Below are 18900 nucleotides of genomic sequence, written 5' to 3'. Positions count from 1 at the left end.
ACCGTGGTAGGCGTGGGCGCTCGAAGACTCGAGAGACTTGAGAGGCGGAGCCCTGGGAGGCTCGAGAGAAGGAGCCCTGGAAGACTCGAGGGGCGGAGCCCTGGGAGGCTCGGGAGACTTGAGAGGCAGAGCCCTGGGAGGCGGGAGGAGGAGCCCTGGAACACTCGAGAGACTTGGGAGGCGGAGCCCTAGGAGGCTCGGGAGGAGGAGCCCTGGAAGTCTCGAGGGGCGGAGCCCTGGGAGGCTCGGGAGACTTGAGAGGCAGAGCCCTGGAGCCCTAGCTGGCTCAGGGACGGTCGAGGCTACAGGCTCTGGCTCAGGGACGGTCGAGGCTGGCAACGCTGGCTTGCTGACCGTGGTAGGCATGGGCGCTCGAAGACTCGAGAGACTTGAGAGGCGGAGCCCTGGGAGGCTCGAGAGGAGCAGCCCTGGAAGACTCGAGGGGCGGAGCCCTGGGAGGCTCGGGAGACTTGAGAGGCAGAGCCCTGGGAGGCTCGGGAGGAGGAGCCCTGGAACACTCGAGAGACTTGGGAGGCGGAGCCCTAGGAGGCTCAGGAGGAGGAGCCCTGGAAGACTTGAGAGACTGGAGAGGCGGAGCCCTGGAAGGCTCGAGAGGCGGAGCCCTGGGAGGCTCGAGAGACTTGAGAGGCGGAGCCCTGGGAGGCTCGAGAGACTTGAGAGGCGGAGCCCTGGGAGGCTCGAGAGGAGGAGCCCTGGAGGACTCGAGGGGCGGAGCCCTGGGAGGCTCGGGAGACTTGAGAGGCAGAGCCCTGGGAGGCTCGGGAGGAGGAGCCCTGGAAGACTCGAGAAACTTGAGAGGCGGAGCCCTAGGAGGCTTGGGAGGAGGAGCCCTGGAAGACTCGAGAGACTGGAGAGGCGGAGCCCTGAGGGGCTCGAGAGGCGGAGCCCTGAGAGGCTCGAGAGGCTTGAGGGGCGGAGCCCTGGGAGGCTCGGGAGGTTCGGGAGGCGGAGCCTTGGAAGGCTCGAGGGGTGCAGGCTCTTGGACGGTCCTGGCTACTGGCACTGGCCCTTGGACGGTCATGGCTGCTGGCGTTGGCCCTGGGACGGTCTGGGCTGCTGGCACTGGCTCTTGGACGGTCATGGCTGCTGGCGCTGGCTCCAAGGCACTGGCTCTTGGACGGTCGAGGATACAGGCGCTGGCTCTGGGACGTTCGAGGCTACAGGCGCTGGCTCAGGGACGGTCGAGGCTACAGGCGCTGGCTCAGGGACGGTCGAGGCTACAGGCGCTGGCTCAGGGACGGTCGAGGCTACAGGCGCTGGCTCAGGGACGGTCGAGGCTACAGGCGCTGGCTCAGGGACGGTCGAGGCTACAGGCGCTGGCTCAGGGACGGTCGAGGCTACAGGCGCTGGCTCAGGGACGGTCGAGGCTACAGGCTCTGGCTCAGGGACGGTCGAGGCTACAGGCGCTGGCTCAGGGACGGTTGAGGCTACAGGCTCTGGCTCTGGGATGGTCGAGGCTGGCAACGCTGGCTTGCTGACCGTGGTAGGCGTGGGTGCTGGATCGCTGATCGTGGTAGGCGTAGGCGCTGGCTCGCTGACCGTGGCAGACGTGAGCTGGAGAGAAGAGGCTTTCCTTCTCCTCCTCCTCCAGGCGGAAGAAGTTGGCAGCGCTGGCTCATCGATCCGGGTAGGCAGGGGCTCAGGCTCGACAGCCGGAATCATGAGGGGTGGTTCCTCGGGCGCGAGGTTCCTCAGAACGAGGCTCACGTACTCCCTCCACAGGAGCTCTCTGGGTATCGCCGCCACTCTCCACCGGGATGACGGTAACCCGACCCAGTAGATGGACTTCAGGGCGTCATCGTTGAGCCCGGTGTGGATGGCGACCGTGGAGAAGAGCCGTGAGTACTCGCGGACGGGAAGATTTGCCCGGGACAATTCGAGGAAAACCGCTACTAGATCCATTTGGCGGTTGGTCTTTCTGTTATGATGTTGTGGAAGTAGACACAGGACGAGGATCTAAACGCAGCAAGGTTTATTAAAATAAAAGGGCAACACAAAATAACATGCACAAAAGGAAACATCCACGATGGGAAAAGGTAAACAAAACACGAAAAGCAAACAAAGGGTTAACATAACACGGAAGGTATACACGGGGATAACTGTGGCGAAAACAACGATGAAACATGGGAAACCGGCATCTACATACAACAAAGACCAACACGGGAAAGGAGAAACAGACAGGGTTAAATAAACCAACACAATGAAGACTAAACGAGACACAGGTGAGAACAATGAAGAGTGCAGGCAGTGAGAGAGGCCAGGAATTGTGGGAATTGTAGTTTACACATGGACAGTGAGACTCAGGGCGGACAACAGGGAAAACGTGACATGGAATGGGATCGGTGACGGGTGAAGCGGAAAACACGGAGCAGACAACACGGAAACATAACACCAACGTGATGGGTGAAACAGAGAACATAGGGCAGACAACACAGGAACGTGACAACACCACAGTTCATAATGCAACACAAGAACACTTTGGGTTTACTTATTTCTTATGGGGTGTTTTCAAAAGATCCATTCTTGCATTTAAAACTGCTAGACGGAGTGCAACAGAATGGAACTGACCACAGAAGTCTCAAATTTTATTTTGATTATTTATAACTTATCTTGTCATCTAAAAAACCCAAAGGACGTAGTAGGACACTCAAAAACTGTATGAGGCTGCAGAGACTCTGAAGACAGGAGAGGCCAGGGCCAGAAGTGTGTAGTAAGTTTATGTTTCAAACGTAAAAGTCCCTGGATACATAAATAGTCATATGTGGTAACATTTGAAAGCTTAGCATCTGAACTTTTCACAGAACTCCAACATTTTTGCATTTATGTAACAGAAAAAAAAGAAAAGACCTGAATATGTCAGCATCACAAATGAGCACCATGTGGCAATCATGGAAAAATATGAATATGACTATAAAAGTTTTACAAATAGCACTAAAAGAGTCAAGTAATAAATCAAAAGAAAGCTCTTGTTTTTAGGAACGTGACTATGCAGTTATTAATTTTTTCCCCCATAATACCACAGTTCGAATAATTACCTAAAGAATCACAAAGTGAAATATGATCTCTGTAAGACAACAAACGTCTCATGACTGCTCCGATCACTGTTTCTGTAAGCCCAAAGTAGCCAAACAAACTCTATATCAGCTCCAATCTTAGGCTATTTTCTTTCAAATTAGCAATTTTCTCAGAGATTTCTTGAGTAAATAATCCAGTGTTTTGTCTCAAATGCCCAGTAGAAAAAGCATGACAAAGAAATCATTGGCAAAATATGTTCTCAACTTTTGATGGTGAAATACTTTACATCAGCGATTTTGTAAAGTCGTGGAAACATACAGCGCCCCTTAGAGGACAGGGAAAGTATTTGTTTTCTATAATACTTCACTCACAATAGTTTGAATTCCCTCATAAAATGTTTTGCATTGCGTTGCAATAAGTATTGCATTCCCTTGCAATAAGTTTTGCGTTCCCTAGCAATAGTTTGCGTTCCCTTGCAATAGTTTGTACTGCCTCACAAAAAGTTTTGCACATCCTCTTAATATAGTAGTTTGCATTCCCTTACAATAAGTTTTGAATTTGCTCGTAATAGTTTGTTCCCTTGCAATAAGATTGCGTTCACTCGCAAAAGTTTGCGCTAACTTCTAAAAAGTTTTGCTTTCCCTCAAAATAGTTTGTGCTCTCTCACAAAATGTTTTGCCCTCGTAATAGTTTACATTCCCTTGCAATACGTATTGCATTCCTTTGCAATAGTTTGCATTTTCTCGCAATAAGTTTTTCATTCCCTCGTATCTGTACCAAATTCGCAGAGGCTACCCTGGTCCCACTAAGGGAGAAGGGCATTCGCATCCTCAATTATCTCAACGACTGGCTGGTCTTAGCTTAAAGATCTATTGTGTGCGCACAGGACCTGTATGCTTCTGCACCTCGGCCGACTAGGGCTTCAGGTCAACCGGGAAAATAGCAAGCTCTCCCCTGTGCAGCGCATCTCTTTTCTCAGTATGGAGCTGGACTCGGTCCCCATGATGACATGCCTCACCACCAGGGTGGCGTACACTCACGTCACCACTCACCACACTCCTTTGGAGTCAGCAGATGTTGAAGTCTCTGTGAGCCACTCAAGACCTGGGCGTCCTCAATTGTGCAGCGGATACACTCTCACGACAAGTAATGCTTCGCGGAGAGGGGAGACTCCACCCCCATGCTGTCCAGCTAATTTGGGAGAGATTTGGGGTGGCAAAGGTGGGCCTGTTCGCCTCCCGAGAGTCCTTTCATTGCCCATTTTGGTACTTCCTGTCCGAGGCTCCCCTCGGCACGGATGCCTTGGCGCACACCTGGCCTCAGGGGCTGCACAATTAAGCATTTCCCCAGTGAGCCTTGTTGCACAAACATTGTGCAAAGTCAGGGAGGATGGGGAGCAAGTCATGATGGTTGTGCCATACTGGCCCAACCGGACTTGGTTCTCAGACCTGATGCTACTGGCAGTACCTCCTCCCTGGCGTATTTCCCTGAGGTGGGAACTTCTAACTCAGGGGCAGGGCACACTATGCCACCCATGGCCAGACCTCTGGAACCTTCACATCTGGATCCCGGATGTGATGCTGGAGACCTAGCAGGCCTTTCCCCAGTGGTGATAGACCGCTCAAGCCAGGATCCCCTCCACGAGGCGGCTGTATGCTCTGAAGTGGCGTCTTTTCATGAACTGGTGTGTTCTTCCCATTGGGGGGATCCACAGAGGTGCGCAATCAGGTCTTCCTACAGAAGGGACTGGAGAGACTGCTGTCTCCCTCCACCCTGAAGGTGTACGTGGCTGCTATTACAGCATATCATGATATACTGGATGGGAGACCCTCGCGGCAGCAATAACTGAATATCAGGCTCCTCAAGGGTTGAATCCTCCTAGACTGTGCCTAATTCCCACTTGGGATCTCTCTGTGGTCCATTCAGCCTTACAGAGAGCCCTGTTTGAGCCCCTGGAGAAGGCCGAGCTCAGCACTCTGTCGCTGAAGATGGCCCTTCTGGTAGCGCTCACCTCTGTAAAGAGGACTGGGGACCTGCAAGCACTCTCTGTCACCAGCGAATGCCTGGAGTTTGTGCCAGTACACTCTCACGTGGTCTTGAGACCCCGGCCCAGTTACTTGCCCAAAGTTCCAACCACTCCCTTTTGGGATCAGGTAGTGAACCTGCAAGTGCTCCCTTCAGGAGAGGAAGACCTGACCTTATCTTTGTGTCCAGTTCATGCTCTGTGCATCTATCTGGACTGCACCGAGATCTTTAGAAGCTCGAAGCAGCTCTTTGTCTGTTTTGGAGGACAGCAGAAGGGGAATGCTGTCTCCAAACAGAGGCTGGCCCATTGGATTGTGGATGCCATATCTTTGACTTACCAATCACAAGACCTGCCGTGCCCCTTGGGAGTTCGGGCGCACTCCAACAGAGGTGTTGTGTCCTCCTGGGCACTGACAAATGGCGGCGCTCTACCAGACATGTGCAGAGCACCGGCTTCAGCCCAAGTGTTATGGGTTACCAAAAGCTAAATTCAGGCAGCCTGTTGGGTGTATCGCTTGCATTAGTGCCTTGCTCCTTTCTAGGTAATAATGTGTGCTATCTTGTCAACAACAGTCCCCGCAACTGGTGAATACTGGACGCCTTCTCGATTTCTTTAGCACTGTCCGATGATGAACTTGGCGGAGGAGTAATGCCACCAGGCTTGGCACTCATGGTATGCCCCTTTTCAGGTGAGCCCGTGTACTTGGGCTCAATGCTCCATACGTGGTGACCCCCCTCGGTAATCCAATATGATGTATTTCCACTGTCCAGTTTCTCCCTCGGTGAAACCTGTACCTTCCCCTCGGTGAGCTCCACTCTGCCTCAGCCACTGTGGCTGTGTACCCACTCCATAGATAGGGTATGTTCCATATGTGACCTTCCCGGTCGGTAAGTCCATGTGAGGTATTCACCACATGTTTACCTCCCTCCAGTAGGATGCAGTCTCCATAGTACTCTCCCTGCTGGAGAGGGAAGAGCACTTTCCCAGCTCTGCTAAGTGGGATATTGCTTAATACAAAATCAGGAAAGGCCACCGCCTGTAGCCTCCTCGGGTAAGTGTCTCCTCCCACAAAGTAATAGTTTGTTCCCTTGCAATAAGATTGCGTTCACTCGCAAAAGTTTGCGCTACCTTCTAAAAAGTTTTGCTTTCCCTCAAAATAGTTTGTGCTCTCTCACAAAATGTTTTGCCCTCGTAATAGTTTACATTCCCTTGCAATACGTATTGCATTCCTTTGCAATAGTTTGCATTTAATGGGACCAGGAAAACGCCTTACCTAACTCGCTGTAAGGTCACGACGTGATCGAGTGCTCGCTGCGAGGCACACAGCAGCTTGCCCGTGTCTGCTCCTCCATACCCCAGCGCCTGCAGCATTTTGTATAGGAATCCCTAGTGTCACTACATCGACACAACGTTGAGTGAGTGACAGACAGGGAATGTCTTGGTTACTGATGTAATCTCTGTTCCCTGATGGAGGGAACGAGACATTGTGTCCCTCCTGCCGCTGCACTGAACTGACCGCTGACATGGCTGGGACTCTCTCTTGGCTCCTCAGCATAAATATGAATGAGTGGTACACGCCATCTCCTTATTTACCAGTATATCCGTGGCGGCATGCAAATTCCACTAGCTAATTTTCTTTGGCCTTTTCTGAATAAATCAAAGGTGATTGGGGCTCTCAAGAGCGAACCCCTAGTGTCACTACATCGACACAATGTCTAGTTCCCTCCATCAAGGAACAGAGGTTACATTAGTAACCAAGACGTTTGCTTTCTCTTGCAACAGTTTGCATTCCCTCGCAAACAGTTTTGCTTGCCCTCGCAATAGTTTGTGCTCCCTCGCAAAAAGTTTTTAATTCTCTTGCAATATTTTGCGTTCCCTTGCAAAAAGATTTGCTTTCCCTCGTAATAGTTTGCACTCCCTCACAAAGTTTTGCTTTCCCTTCCAATAGTTTGTGCTCCCTCGTAAAACGTTTTGAGTTCCCTCGCAATAGTTTGCGCACCCTTGCAAAAGGTTTTGCTTGTCCTGGCAATACTTTGCGTTCCCTCGCAAAAAGTATTGCTTGCCCTCACAATACATTGTATTCCCTTGCAAAACTTTTTGCTATCCCTCGCAATAGTTTGCATTCCCTCGCAAAAATTCTTGCTTGCCCTCACAATACATTGCATTCCCTTGCAAAACTTTTTGCTTTCCCTCGCAAAAGTTTGTATTTCCTCGCAAAAAATGTGCTTTCCCTTGCAATAGTTTGCATTCCCTTGCAAAATGTTTGGCTTGCCCTCGCAATAGTTTGCGTTTCCTCTCAAAAAATTATGTTTACCCTCACAATAGTTTGCGCTCCCTCACAAAAAGTTTTGAGTTCCATACCAACAGTTTGCATTCCCTCCCCATAACAGGTGGAAGCTGTATTCTTCTGGTAAGGCAGTCCACTAAAAATCTAGTTTTTTTACTGCTGATTTGAAATACAGTATATTGTTTGATTGTAATCTTGACAGATGGTTTTGGAGATTTCTGTCTTTTCCCATTCAAATATATTGAAGCTGTACCTTTATGCAGCTTGTGTCCATATAAAATAGCGGCCTGGGAGCATTCCCAAGATAGCTGCAGAGTGGACTGACTTGCCTTGAAACAAACTTTGGCACAGCCCACTATTAAGATGGGGGTGTCCACATACAGAAGCCTACTTTTGGCCATGTAGTGATATGAAATCAGACATACAGTAAATAAATAAATATTGTTTAATATTGATTAATACTAATTCATAAATTAATAACAAAATATACAAAGATCTAAAGTCCCACTGATGCAATATAGTGTGGAAAAAATATATTGTTATAATTGAATAGGCATAGCCCTATTATAAGATATCATTGAGTAAGGAAATAGGGAGTCTTGTCCCCTATCCTAGTGTCATGCTTCTGCATATATTTCTTCATCAATAAATCTTCACTTCCATTAAAGAAGAAAACAATCAAATGGGTTAAGAAAGTCATGAGGGTGAGAAATTACAGAATTTGGATGAACTAATCCTTTAAATGATGAAGGTGATACAGGATAATATACGTGTATTTGTGTTATTTGAAGCAGCTGACTGGTGTTTACTTTGACATCTTGTCCCAGCGCAAAACTCACGCGTCATTTCAGTCTGTCGTGTTCAGTTCAGATTCTCAAATCAATTGATTTCATGACAACACACGCTATAAATGCGCTGAGTTACAGGTAAAACCAACATAACTGTGCCACGGTCAGTAACTCTACTTAAAGTGTAACTGCAGCAATAATGAAAGCATCCTATGAAGAATCATGACTAAAGCACCGCAGCGGGTCATTCAGATACAGTACCTGCAGTAAGATGCGACGCGTGTGATGTCCGCTGAGACAGCCGCATTCAGTACTACTCACTGCAGTACAGTAGCCTAAGTCACATTTATATCTCACAAGATAACATCTGTACTGTGATAAGGTGAATGTTTAAAACGTTCGAGCTGAATCACGGACAGATGAACGGACATTTCTCCCGTCCGGCCAGGACTTGTAATCACGTGACCGCGCAGCCCTGTGACGCTGACGCGTGTTCCAGTAAATATCCCATAGCGGAATCGTTGCTCTTCATACATTAACACCTTTCCTATTTATAGCATTATTTATAATATAAAAGAACAACATTTAAAGGGCAGTAAAGTAAATAATGCGTATATTTTATTAGCGTGTAATAAGCAAAAACTATTATAGTTAAAGCCACAATCGCAGTCTTAATAAAAAAGAAAAAGAAAATTATCTTTTTAGATTTAAAAAATTATGATAGAATGTCCGAATTTGGGGTGGTTCGTAAGCTTATAAATTCGATTTCCATCAGTCAACAACACATTAATGTATTACTTAGGCTATACAATTAATAGCAACAAAACCACAGCATTTCCATCTGTTTGTTTCTATGCTCTGCAAAACTGTCCTGATCCATGAGGACATCACCTGCAATGTCTAGAGGTTGATTTTGAGGTAGATTTTACATTGTTGCCAATTTAAGTAGCTAAAGAGAATCTCTGAAATGGTCACATTTATTTTCATACAATATACTTCTTTGTCATGTTCAGTTTTGTTCAAGGTGATTAAATCCCACATTTTTCAATAACTGTCCAATAAGTGCAAGGATAGTATTTGGGGTAAAAAATTTGCCCCTTAACTATTACCCTACTGTATATCTGTTACGATCCCTGTGTTCTCTAGTCACGTTCATGTCACTCTTTCTTGGTATCCGTTCCGTGTTTTTGGTTTCACCAACACGCTCCCTGTCATGTCTTCCTTGTTGCCCGCCTGTTTCACTGTCTCTGTTAGAACTACACTTCCCTTCGTCCTCACTCCTCATCACCGCTGTCACAGCGTTATTGTCCGCACCTGTCGTCTATTTTATTATCACCTGTCTTCGTTAATCTGTCATTGGTTTTGTTTGCTCATTGGTTCCTTTGTTCTCTGTCTGTGTATTTAAGCCCTGTCTGTTTAGTGCTGTGGTTGTCGTTCGTTAATGTTAGTATCACGTTTCCGTGTATCAGTTCCGATGTCTGCTTAAACGCCTTCTGTCCGTGTTCCCTGTCAGTCTGTCTACCCGTTCATGGCTAAGATAAGATAAGATAAAGAAGATACAGAGAGAGCATTATGTAATAACGCTAATGAAAGTTTCCCAATTTCCTCTTGGATATGTTTGAGCTTTACAAACTGCCACAAGGATGCTCAAGAACTCAATATTTGAACTGTGGATGAGTAGTTGCAGAGTCTCACTTGGCTTGGAAAGCATTGTTGGTTCCTGTGTGGTCCAAATCATGGCAAATGCAGCCCACTATCAGAGCCAGAATCTCATCTCTGTCAGTGTGTCCTGGAACCCAGCCGTCTGCAAACAAACACATACACACACAACGGGGTCCAATAGTTTAAGACCACTACTTAAAATACTTATATTTTTTAATTAATCTAATTATGATTGTAATGTATTTCAATTTATGTTGACACACTCACACACACACACACACACACACACACACACGCAAGCACACACACCACAGCTCTAATACTGACACTAGAACAGCACACACACAGTGTTGGTCACCCACAGTCAGCACTGAATACAAGCACTGACAGATGTTAATGTGTGTCTCCAGAGAGAGAGAGAGAGATATGGTGATGATGATGTGGAGATTTTAAGAATTTAAAAATATTGGGAAAGAACATGAGAAATTTGGTAGAAGAAGAAGGGTAATAAATTGTCTGTGTGGGTGCAGACAGCAGCGGAGGAATGGCCCTAGTGGCCTTGGACATAGGCAGTGGCAGCGAAACAGGCGTCTAGCTTCTCCTCCATTGGGTGGTGATAGGTTCCCCATACTGCAGCGCAACTGGGTCAAACACTCGACAAAGCTCCGCACCGAAACCCAGGAACAAGGCACAGCAAGGGCGTCCATTGTCCCACATGGTGATTCCCCAATCGGCAACCCTCACCTTCTCAGTGGGGAAATAAGAGTGCTGCAAAGAGGAGAACAGCACACACTGGGGCAGAAAGTTGTTGCAAGATCCCTCACCTGAAATCAAGGCCACTGGAAGGATGCATGCCTCTGGGCACCAAGGGGCATGGGGAGCCATGAAACTGATGGGGCATGGCCTGAGGCGAGCCAGGATCAGAATCAGGGCGGAGCTGCTGAACCGCCACGGTGAGCTGCATAAGCTCCAACACCATCCTCCCCAACATCCAGCTCAAAGCAGAGAGCTGATCCTGGTGCCGCCTCAGCTGAGCTTCTCGCTGCGAGAGGGCGGAGCGGAGACAATCCCTCTGCTGGGTCCATGTGTGGTCGGATCACTATGTAACGAGTGTGGGGAAGACAGGACCCAAAAGCAGAGGTATACAGTCAAGTGGATTTATTAAACAAACACAAAAGTTCTGTCTTCAAACTCAAGTCGCTCGCATCTGAAACACATATTTTTAATAATTTATATTGAGTTTACATTGATATGTATTACAAACACTTAAATGGTACTGTCTCTTTGAGAACAGTGGCTGTTCAGCTAATGTGTTTTGGTTGAGCAGTTTCTTTACCACACCCATACTGTGTTTTAATTCATGAATATTCATGATTTAACACAATTTAAGCTCAATTGTCAGCATTTGTGGCATAATTTTATTACCACAAAAGTTTACTTTGACTTGTTCCTTCTTTTCTTTAAAAAAGCAAAAATCTGAGTTACAGTGAGGCACTTACAATGGAAGTGAATGGGGTCAAATTGTAAACATTAAAATACTCACTATTTCAATTGTAATCACTTACTAACCTTTTCTGTGTAATGTTATAGCCAATTTTACAACTTAACTGACTTGAAAATGCAATGTCAACAAACCTTAAAACATCTGTAAAAATTACAATTTAAACAATTTTACAGCTCAAATAAAAATATTATACTTTAATACAATTATAATATTCACATGTCTGCCATTAAACCCTCCAAAAATGGGACCCCTTCACTTCCATTGTAAGTGCCTCACTGTAACATACATTTTTGCTGTAAATGTTTTGTTTGTTTTTTTCAAGAAAAGGAGGACCAAGTCAAAATAGTTTTTTGTGGTAATCAACATTATACCACAAATGCTGTCAATTGAGCTTAACTTGTATTGAACCTGGAATATTCTGTAATACTATTGTTTGGTGCCCTTCATGTTTATATGTCTACTTTGCACAGTTTCATTTTATGTTCTAAAATGAATGCATGTTGCTTATTGTATTGAATGCTTTCTCATGCAAACTGGGGACATTTGGGCATAATAGGTATCGTCTATAGGTGAGCTCACAGGAAGAGGTCAGGTGTTGTTTGCTGGGCCTGGGGAAGCACACCAATTTTTTTTTTTACATGAATTTGATACCAAAGTGAGTTTATAGTAGAGTAGAGTAAAATAATGACATGGACAGAAACAAAAACAATATTACCCTGCTGGAAAATCCAGCTTAAACTGGTAGCTGTTCTGTAACATGGAAGCTGGTATCTAGTTGGTCAAAGCTGGTCACTGGTTGGTCAATCAGCTACTTACTGTATCATGTTCCAAAACACAGCTACTATCTTAAACTGGATTTTCCATGAGATTAGGAATCTCACATTATTGGAGTAATGTGTGTTTGAGTAGTTCTATGTGGAATTTATAGTAATGGTAAAAGAAAAAAAAAATTCCTAGGCCGTTTGTCCGATTTGTACGAAAATTGGCCTGAATCATCTAGAGGCATGCACGACAAAAAGCTATTCACATAATTTTGATAAACCAAACAGTTTTCCAATGGCTCTTTAACGAATTTGATGAAGAATGTTCAAAATTTAACTTGAGGCTGTATCTCCGTAACTCTTTGATAGATTGGAACAAGCTGGTACACATCATCACCATTAGGCCCTGAGGATACCTGCAGCATTTTGTTGCACTGCACATTTTTGCTCATAACTTCTGAACAGTTTGTCATAAAATCATCAAATTGGTCTCATTAGATTCAGTAGGGCATAACGAGTCCAAACAAATTCCTATATCAGCCATTTTGGACAATGGCAATTTTGAATTTAGTCATAAAATGCAGTATTTTACCAACAACTTGAAGTATCGCTACAATCGCTACAATCTTTGTAAGGACTCAAAACGTTTTGGGACAGCATCACCTTGTTGTCAAAAATTATAATGCTATTTCTAAAAAATGCTATTCACTCCTTTTGCTTACTGTCATGAATCTAGTCTTGATAGATTCCGTTGTTCATACCGAGAACAATGACAAAGAACGCGCAAAATTGAACTTGAGGCTGTCTCCGCAACACTTTGAGGGATTGGGATGAAACTTTGTACGTGTCATCACCATTTAGCCCTGAGGTTACCTGTAGCATTTTGGCACACTGTCCCTTACTGGTCAGGAAAAAAAATTGTTTTGCTTAGAACTCTTTAACGCTTTCCTGGATGATAACCATTATGCCCAGATACTACCTGAGCAGTTCCAGAACAGCGGCAAATACTGGACAAATGTGAACTAGCAATTGTTTGTTATTTTTAAAATAAATGTTTTCAATAAATTATTGAAAGTTTACTTTTTCTGACTCCTTATACACTGTTCATCGGACTTTAACCAAAAACATGTCAAAAAGCTTCTTTTGCTGCTCATGGTGCCGATAATTGGCTTGACCCCAGTATCGCTGCTTGCAGCTATATTTATTATTATTATTATTATTATTATTATTCTACTTGAGCCCCAATATCTCAAAATGTCACTGGTCAAAAATTTTCTAAATTGAGACATTGATACTACAGGCCAACAGGAACCCCCACACCAAGAATGGCCCACATTCTCCCTTAGGGGGCGCTACAGGCCATGCCCAAATGTACCATTTTCTGGTCCAAAATTTTCTAATTTGGTACATTGATACTACTGGCCAACGGGAACCCCCACAACAAGAATGGCCCACATTCGCCCTTTGGGGGCACTACAGGCCATGCCCAAAATTCACATTTATAAAGTGATGGCATTTCAACCCCTTTTGTCCAGTTCTTCTGAAACTTGTTGTACATGCCTCATTTCTCATGGGGAACAAAAAAGCCTCAATGACCCAACATTTCTGCCATGATGGATTTCTTTACAGTGAAAATTTGGGAAAACCTACAAAAATCTTCTTTTGAAACATGAATCCAATTGACTTGAAATTTGGTACCAATGTGTAGAATTGATGTCTTTCACTGTGTTACTTAACGAAAATTTATTAAACACAAAATGGCTGATAGGGGAGTATTTATGTAAATGTCAACATTGGCTCAATATATATGTGTCAATAAATCAAATGTCATTTTGACTGATGGTTTTTCAAACCTAACACTCTTCAAGATGACATCACTCTAAAGTACCATGTAAAATGTAACCTTGTTATGTAAAAAGATGTCTGAATTACTGCTGTTTGAACTTGGGCCAAATCTGACAATGCTAGCCACTAGTTCTTTTCTAAACCGAAACTGAAAGCAGAAATACTCAGCAATCTGAATAGCTTACTTGGCTAATATGTTGTGCTGGTAAGTGAAGGGTCAGAGGTTCATATCCATCCACAACCATAATTTTTCATTTAGGATTCAGACAGAAAGACATGTTTTTAGGATTCTTCCTTCGGAAGGGTTTAACCACAACCCTGCTTGAAGCTATAATTGTATTATTATTCTCCTTGCACCCCAATATCTCAAAACGTCATTGTTAAAAGTCATTGGTTTAATCCATGTCTTCAAAAGACATATGATAGGTGTGAGTGAGAAACAGATCAATATTTAAGTCCCAATGTGGCAGGGCGGAGGGCGGGGCCAGGTCGTGATTCTACACACCCTGACCCTAGGCTGATGAAGCCTGAGAGGGATAAAGGAGATGGCAGTGATATTTTACCCCACACTTCCTGTAGCACTTACCATAGATGTGTCTTTCTTGTCACGCACTTCTCATGCACCTTACAGTCTAGCTGATCCCAGAAAAGTTCAATGGGGTTAAGATCCATAACACTCTTTTCCAATTATCTGTCGTCCAATGTCTGTGTTTCTTTTCCCACTCAAACCTTTTCTTTTTGTTTTTCTATTTCAAAAGTGGCTTTTTCTTTGCAATTCTTCCCATAAGGCCTGCACACCTGAGTATTCTATTTACTGTTGTACATGAAACTGGTGTTGAGCGTGTATAAATCAATTAAGCTGTTAGCTGAGTACATGTGAGGTGTCTATTTCTCAAACTAGAGACTCTGATGTACTTATCCTCTTGTTTAGTTGTACGTCTGGCCTTCCACATCTCGTTCTGTCCTTGTTAGAGCTAGTTGTCCTTTGTCTTTGAAGACTGTAGTGTACACCTTGTAATGAAATCTTCAATTTCTGGCAATTTCAAGCATTGTATAGCCTTTATTCCTCAAAACAATGATTGACTGATGAGTTTCTAGAGAAGGTTGTTTCTTTTTGCTATTTTTTACCTAATATTGACCTCAAAGAAAGAAACCAAGGCATTTTAGTGTCTAAGACAGATATGTTTATATTGTAGTCTGGTGGTGTGAATAAATTCTGTGCTTATGATGTGTTGTTTATTGACTATCTTTAGTATATACACATTAAATGTATACAATATGTTCACATTATAGTGCTTTTTTATTTGTTACAAATAGGGACCTCTCCGGGAACCATCAACTTATCGGGATGGAGAGGTTTGTGTGCCCTTATGAACCTGAGGGCTGAGTTGTCTGGAGCCAGGTGCTCCTGGTAGGGTTTTTCAAGGCAAAGTGGTCTCAGGTGAGGGGCCAGAATAAGAACAGTTAAAAAAGACTCTATGGAAAAAACCTCATGAGGAGGAGTTACCCTGCCGGGAGGAAGCCCGGCACCCCATCTGGTGCCAGGCCTAGACAGAGAGCTCGTCGGCGAGCGCTTGGTGGCCAGGTTTCCCACGGAGCCCGGCCAGGCACAGCTCGAAGAAGCGACGTGACACCCCCCTCTACATCACTTTGGCCCACCACCCATGGGAGAAACCACAGGAGTTGGGTGCGCTGATATATGGGTGGTAGTGAAGGCCAGTTGGAAGACCAGTTGGATCTGGTGGGGCTTACTTTGATGCACAGTCTTGGCTCTGGATCCGTACTCCTGAATAGGGGAGGGACTCTATACTTCTCTGGAGTTGCCGACGGGCGGGTATGGGGATACTCACGAGTACCCGGCTGAGTGCCGCTGCACTGGAGTTTACCCTGGTGGATGAGAGGGTCGCCTCCCTATGCCTACGGGTTGTAGGGGGGACCTTTGACTGTTGTCTGTGCATATGCACTGAATAGGAGTTCGGAGTATTCTGCCTTCTTGGAGACCCTGAATGGAATCCTGAATAGGGCCCCAGTAGGGGACTCCATAGTGATGCTGGGTGACTTCAACGCACATGTGGGAAATTACAGGGACACCTGGAGTTGCATGATTGGGAGGAACGGTCTCCCCGATCTGAACCAGAGTGGATGTTTGTTGTTAGACTTCTGTGCCAGTCATGGATTATCTATAAAAAAACACCATGTTTGAACATAAGGATGTTCATAAGTGTACGTGGTACCGAAGGTTGATGATCGATTTTGTAATTGTGTCATCAGATCTGAGGCCATATGTTTTGGACACTCGGGTGAAGAGAGTGGCGGAGCTGTCAACCGATCAACATCTGGTGGTGAGTTGGGTCAGGGGGTGGGGAAAGACTCTGGACAGACCTGGAAAGCCCAAGCAAGTAGTGCAGGTGAACTGGGAACATTTGGAGGTGGTCCCTGTCCGCAAGATCTTCAACTCACACCTCCGGCAGAGATTTTCAGGCATCCCTGCGGAGGTTGGGGACATTGAACCAGAGTGGGAAATGTTAAAAGCTTACATTGCCGAAGCTGCTGTGGAAAGCTGCGGCCTCAAGGTCTTAGGTGCCCCAAGGAGCAGTAACCCTCGAACATCGTGGTGGACACTGGTGGTCTCCGGAGGCAGTTGCAAGGTACCGACAGGCCCGAAGGGCTGTGACCTCTGATGTGAAGGAAGCAAAGCAGTGGGTGTGGGAAAAGTTTGGAGAAGCCATGGAGAAGGACTTTCAGTCTGCACCAAAGTGCTTCTGGAAAACCGTCTGCCACATTAGGAGGGGGAAACGGAGAACCATCCAAGCTGTATACAGCAAAGATGGGATGCTGTTGACCTCAACCGAGGAGGTTATTGGGCATTGGAAGGAACACTTTGATGAACTCCTAAATCCTAACATGCCCTCTATGCTAGAGGCAGAGCCAGAGGCTGATGGGGGATCAGATTTAATTTCCCCGGGGGAGGTCACTGAGGTGGTCAAACAACTCCGCAGTGGCAAAGCCCCAGGGATGAGATTTGACCAGAAATGCTGAAAGCTCTGGATGTGGAGGGGTGTCATGGATGACACGCTTCTTCAACATTGCGTGGAAGTCCGGGACAGTGCCCCACGAGTGACAGAACGGGGTGGTGGTTTCCCTCTTCAAAAAGGGGGACCAGAGAGAGTGTTTCAACTACAGGGGTATCACACTTCTCAGCCTCCCTAGTAAAGCTTACTCCAAGGTGCTGGAGAGGAGCGTTCGGCTGATTGTCGAACCTCGGATTGAAAAGGAACAATGTGTTCCGATCTGGCTTTAGAACGACGGACCAGATCTTTACTTTCGCAAGGATCCTGGAGGGGGCCTGGGAGTATGCCCATCCAGTCTACATGTGTTTTGTGGATCTGGAGAAGGCATATGACCGGGTCCCCCGGGAGATACTGTGGGAGGTGCTGTGGGAGTACAGGATGAGGGGCTCCCTTCTTAGTGTGATCTAATCCCTGTACATCCAAAGCGAGAGCTGTGTCCGTTTCATCGGCACAAAGTTGAGTGTGTTCCATGTGGGGCTTGGTCTCCACCAGGGCTGCGCTTTGTCACAAATCTTGTTTGTGATATTCATGGACAGGATATCGAGGCGCAATCGGGGTGGGGAAGGGGTGCTTCATGTCATCATAGGTCCGTGACCTTCAGCTCTTACTGGATCGCTTGGCAGTCGAGTGTGAAGCGGCTGGGATAAGGATTAGCACCTCTAAATCTGAGGCCATGGTTCTCAGCAGGAAACCGATGGAGTGCATACTCTGGGTAGGGAAGGAGGTATTGCCCCAAGTGAAGTAGTTCAAGTACCTCGTGGTCTTGTTCACAAGTGAGGGGACAATGGAGCGGGAGGTTGTCCGGAGAATCGGGGCAGTGGGGGCGGTATTGGTGGTAATAAAAAAAATTAAATCCAAGTTTTTATCAAACTAATGGTCGATTCACAATTTCAGTTTTTGAACTTTTAAATGTACTCCAATATGATTCAAACTGTATGTTCTTTATTAGAATGCAAGGCAACCTGGTTAGATAAATCCAAGTTCTTTTCATTATAGGAAACAAAGGTGTTCATGAAAAATATACAAATGCACCACAGGGGAAAGTTGTCAACAGAGTGTAAATGTCAAATAAATTAAAACTAATAAACACATATGTTCAGAAATAATAGAATAAGAAAACTGCTAAATAATTTTTAGCCAGTGTATGTATTAAATTTCTCTAAACCAAGTTTGTTTATAAAGTTATCTAGAAATCAATATCTATAAATTATCAAGTTTATGTAGAAAGTACTCATTGTATATCAAAACATTTGTGTGTATATTCTTAATCCTCTGCAGATAGAGACACACTCTCTAGCGGTTCATGCTGAGTGTCTCAGCAATATTAAATAAGTTATCAAGTTATCAAGTTTGTCAAAATGATCGCTTGCCAAATGATGGCTATAGACAGGGTTGGGAGGGTTACTTTTGAAATGTATTCCACAACAGATTACAGAATACATGCAGCAATAATTTGTTAATTAGATTAATCAAGGTTAGTAATGTATTATAAATACATTGGATTACTTCTTCAGCACTGGTAGATTTTTTCACTTGTTTTGACTTTTAAAAATTCTGCCAGTACAGTAAGACAAAATACACATGTTAAAAATACATTCTCTGAAAAAAAGAAAAATCGTATGCAGTGTTGTTTTTAAAACAAGATAAATCAAATTTATAAAAAAAAATATTTTTAGATATTTTTACAGAAAAACTATATAAAAATGATTATCAAGAATATGATTTTTGCTCTAATATCAAAGCTCTTACTAGAAAAAAAGTGACCGTGCCTGGTAACATGTGCATGTAAATTTAGCTTAGCGTAAAGCTGACAATGTACACTATACAGTTTATTTCTATTTCTTCTGCTCCAAACTTACTTCAAACGTACTTCTCTGTCTGCTTGTATGAATGTAACACATCATAAGAAAGTGTTTCACC

General features: G+C 45.0%; 1 protein-coding gene across 2 annotated transcripts in view; it reads right to left on the bottom strand.

The window, feature by feature from the left end:
* Positions 1-9951, bottom strand: part of LOC127655278 (cyclin-dependent kinase 16) — a 42695-nt gene extending 32744 nt beyond the window's left edge. The window contains exon 1 of one of the 2 annotated variants that reach the window (XM_052142991.1): positions 9833-9951. The gene's annotated coding sequence lies outside the window, so the exon portion shown is untranslated. Of the gene's footprint in view, positions 1-8398; positions 8587-9832 lie in introns of those variants that run through there. The other variant, XM_052142990.1, reaches the window with a different exon arrangement.
* Between the last annotated feature and the right edge of the window lie 8949 nt (positions 9952-18900).

Source organism: Xyrauchen texanus, chromosome 14 (genome assembly GCF_025860055.1).
Source record: "Xyrauchen texanus isolate HMW12.3.18 chromosome 14, RBS_HiC_50CHRs, whole genome shotgun sequence".
NCBI lineage: Eukaryota > Metazoa > Chordata > Actinopteri > Cypriniformes > Catostomidae > Xyrauchen > Xyrauchen texanus.
The sequence above is the reverse complement of the archived record's forward strand: the minus strand, read 5'-3'. Positions and strand labels throughout refer to the sequence as shown.